Here is a 4,722-nt window from a genome sequence, read left to right as displayed (position 1 = left end):
AAAAGGGAGTCATCCGACACAATCGCATTATAAGGCAATGGTACTCTATCCAGGTCGAGGTCAATATTAGATGTAACACGTCCAGGGAGCGTCTCACTGATCTCGGACTGGTGTGCATGTAATCTTAGTCAGGCTTCGCAAAAAAAGATGTTGGACTCGGACCTCCTGCCAAAAGATTTGTAAAGCCTCGGTACAAAGATTTGCAAAACCTCGGTACAAAGTGAGATCCCGACTGGCGTTGGCTGGAAGTTTTTTTCTGCGGGTAGCAATCCAAATGTAGTCGAACCGTGGTCGTACCGGAGCATCGTGTTAAAGCATTTTTTTTATTTTCCAGCAGATGGCTTAAGTTGTAATATCCCGTTCCCATGTGTGCGTACTTGAACTCTGAAATGCAACAACGATGATTTTTCTAGGTCGACGAGCCATTTGACACTCTCTGCTCTAATACAATAAACCTACATACGACTCTGGCCAAACGTCAGAAGCTGCCATATCGTTGAACACCTTATCATGCACGGATATGTATCATTTACATTCTGAATAATATGGCTGGTATTGAATGTGTGTTCCATGATGCGCCCCCTCATTATGGCTGAAGAATAGCAAACTGTCTTTATTTCGTTCTCCCATAGCCCTCCTGGCGTACGTCGAGCAGCATCACAGCAGGTCATAGCGCGAAAACCGAGACGCTGGTGAAAGTAATCGGATGGTGAATGCGGAGCACCTGGCGGCAGCATGTGGTGATAGCTGATGTGGTGCATGTGGAAACCGTTACAGCAGAATATTTAGTTACACGTGACTGCAAACAGGTATCATGCTGATTGATAGCCATGGTGGAGCGGCCTGTGAAACCGAGTTTTCCCTCTGCATCTCTGTCCTTATTAGTAAAATCCCACCAACGATGTTCCGCTGTGTGTAATGTGATGAGTTGATATACTTAAAAGTAAACCAATGCACGTTTCGTCGCTGTGTAACAGAGTGCCCTCGAACACATTCAACCCTTGAACTGCCAAGCTTCTTAGAACCTCGGGTCCCAAAAGTTCTCCGGTGATCTGCTTCGGTTTCCTGTCTGAGACTTAAAAATAAACGTCCTAGAAACGTTTTCCAGCACCCGGCAACACTTATTACTGACGGCAGCGCGAGAATTGTCAAGTAAAGTAGCATACACAGAGAGGCAACATGCTTCGTCATCGAGCACTCTCAAATGCAGCGTTGTTTTCCCTTTGTTTTTGGTTGGTGCGTCATATATTAGAAGCTGTATTAGAACGTCCACCCCACATTAAGGATTTCCGCTGATCTGGAGCGACTTAAATAACAGCAAACTCCAGCAGCTGACCTTTCACATCGATTTTTGCACAAATATGTATCTTTAAGCTTTATTGTATACTGACATGTCAAGCCTCTACCACGTTTGCTAATTGGTGTGAGCTTGTCTCGTTCTCCGAACCACCAATAGTCAGTACTCCGACTATCACTCACGTAATGTACGTGCGCCACGTACAGATTCCAGAGGTGCAGTCAGCCGAGGTGCACCGAGAAAATGTTGTGACCCCGTCGAGTGAATACAACGGTCGTCCAAGTAGTGACTACAACGGCCCAAGTGGAGGCTGCTGAGCCGTCCGAGCTTTTCCTTGTTCCCGGACAAAGTTCCATTAAATGATGCCGGACGGCTGTTAGCCCCCACCGGACGTCATCCATCAGCCAGGGTGCCAGCAGGAACCAAACCGATCATACATCCGAGAGGCCAAGCTTTGGTGACCTCTCGGGAGTTTCGCCATCCCCTGAAGCCTGAAGCAGCGTCTCCGACGTCTTCGTAACACCTTTCGGCTGCAGCAACGGCCATGTTGACCAACTTTTTCCGCCAGCCGCCTGAGTGTCAAAACGAGATTGAAGCATCAGACCGACGTGGATCATGCGGAGCGGAACCGCGACAAAACGACGTCTGAGGTACGTTCGCGGGCTTGGGTCGCATTTGGCGACCGTAGCCGCAAAAGCTGTGGAGTAATAAACGGTGGCGGTCCATCCTTTGAGGAGGGGGAAGGGGGAGGTAGCATGTGCGGTTTTTCCTCGTTTCTTTCATGAAATACGCTATCAAACAGGCACTGGTTCTACTGGGAAAATTCTAGGTTTCGAAGCGGTACTCATGGTCACGGGTGAGCAAGGATAAGCAACAAATTGACAGGCAGAACAAGACACGTCATGTACAGGAAATGTTTCCGATCTGTGTAAACGCTGCCAATTAAAAAATAAAAAACAGTTCAGACTTCTAGCTCCAGCATCCAAACACCCCATACACGGTAAAACGGCAAGGGGTGAATGGAACGCAAGCGTCTGAGCCTAAGGTTACGATGACCCAAGCTGAGCCTTGGAAATTGGTCATTGCCGCCTTGGAATTTGGTCTGAGCAATGCTGCTTGGTTTGTGTACGTTTACATGATGATGATGATTTGGGCTTTAGGGCGCGCTAACTACAATGGCCATACGGCACCCATTTGCGCACGTTTAGAAAGGGTTCTTACTTGGAACGAACACTGATGCCCATTAACAAGCTGTTCCTGTCCTTATATTGGGTACGAGCCATCGAAGCCTTTCGCCTCAGTCGCCCGTGTCTCGGGCAATCCTTAGCACGGTACCATGTATTGTGTGTTAAAGCGTGAAAACCCAAGGGGCTGAAACTTTCGTGATGTTCGTGCGTTGTTCGTGATGTCTGATGTTCGTGGTAAGTAATTTTCTGATCTTATAGCCAGTATAGGTCACCGTAACCGGTTCAGACGTCTGTGCCCGATGCAGCCCTTAGCGCGGCACCGTGCATTGCAGGACTCAGATGTTTAGAGGATCGAGATCGAATGATGAATATCTTAAGATGTTTCGTTGGCAGTTTGTGCACAGATTCCGAGCATGTTCTGCATGTCTGTGGATGGCTCTTCGAGTGGTAATTTTGTGCTCGTCGTTGTTTACTTGGACCATAATCACAGCTTCGAGGCGCGGAGCTTCCCCAATATGACCAATGCTTGAAAGCTTTCGTAAACTGATAGCTCTTGGTAAATTGAAGGGCTATTATGTTCATCATAGGGACTACCAACTTATAATAAACGGCAATTAACTATCTTATGTGAAATTCCGTCCAGATTGTAGTCCATTGGACGCCTGGACGATTGTGTGGCATAGAGTACCACGAAATGACAGGTGTCGCGCCCTCCCCTCCCCCTCCCCCTCCACGAAAAGTTGCTGTAGCTGGCTGCCATCAAAACACAGCTACTTTCCATCACCAGGCGTGATCAATGATAACATATAATTTTTTTAAGGCAGCAAATGCTTATATTGTTTCCCCACATTAGGCAGCTGGACCTTAGTGGTCTTGAAAGGCGCTCTGTGGCTCCCATTTCCCAGCCGTGTGTAATGCCGACCACCTACCCATCCTCTCCACCAACGCGTACCACCTGAGTCGCATACTTGAATTTGCTGAAAGGCTCACAGTCCGGCGGCGTTTGGATTGCTCCCAGATCCAGCATGCACATAACATTATTGCTTTGCTTTTTGAGACAAACTCTTACTAGATGTGCCAGAATGGTGCTTGCGCGGCTAAGCATTGGCTGCGCGTGCCCAGACCGAGCATCTGGGTGTAGTGCTCGATCAGGAGCCGCGTAGCGGGCCCCACGTGGACGCACGTCTGCACCGTGTGCGTAGCTCATGCTACGCTCTGGCACCAGCCGCTATGCTGAGTTTCCACTGTGCTGCGCAGGAGGCAGCTTTCTTGTGGCGCACCACCCTGACATCGACTCTTTTTCTCCGAGCACGCAGGCTGTTGTGTCCGCAGCGGACATTGAGAGCATGGAAGCCTGGCAGCCCCGTGCCCTGAAACAGCAGTCGGCCTGCCGCGGCGAGCGCACAGCACAGCCCTGCTCAGTGCCCTGCGCGTCCCACGAGTGCAGGTCAAGCCTCGGTCTGCTGTGCTCAGAAGGTTCTGCAGCCTGCTTCGCTCTTCACGCCGCTCGCACTGAGTCCTTTAAGAAGCTCCGGGATTACTTACCGCTCGGGTGAGCTTGCGAGGAGCTCTGCCGGGTCTGCGTTTTTGCTCCGCATGCAAGAATGAGGGCGGCTAGTGCATGTAGACCGCGGGAGGATGGACAGTTGCCTACTTTCTCCGTGCAGCTCCAGTGACTAAGCCACTCAGATGGCTGTTGACCGGGAGTGACCAGAGGTTGAAGCCTAGTACACATCTTATGTGTGTATTAGTGAGGCGTCCATGCATAGTGAATGTGTATCATGAGTATGCTCACAGTTGCCTGTTCTTCCATTACAGGTTGTCCGATGGGACGTTAAATAACTGCTGATGGTGGTGAAGATCATGATGGTAATGCAATCTACTGAGTTATAAAAGACGTGAATGTGAAACATTGCGGACACGAGCAGTTTCCCCACATAAATCATATCACTCTACTTGCATACGAAGCACTTATAGAATTATGCAGCAGTGCACTGAACGGGACATGCTGACACGTAGCCCTTTGTGGCCAGGGTTCAGGTGCACCACGTGCAAGATGCTGGCGCGAGCGTGACAGTGTCGTCACCAGCCGTCACGCAGCACGGCCGCAGTGGTCGGGTTGGAATTGGCCAATGAGGTGGCGCCAGCTGATTTAAAATCAGTCTGCTTATACCTGCTCGTCCGAAGGAATAAGTCCAGCAGCTTAATATTTTTACGAAGGATAGATTGCACAGCAGC

Source organism: Pollicipes pollicipes, unplaced genomic scaffold (genome assembly GCF_011947565.3).
Source record: "Pollicipes pollicipes isolate AB1234 unplaced genomic scaffold, Ppol_2.1 Scaffold_4740;HRSCAF=5597_pilon_pilon_pilon, whole genome shotgun sequence".
Classification (NCBI taxonomy): domain Eukaryota; kingdom Metazoa; phylum Arthropoda; class Thecostraca; order Pollicipedomorpha; family Pollicipedidae; genus Pollicipes; species Pollicipes pollicipes.
Note: the sequence above shows the minus strand (reverse complement) of the source record.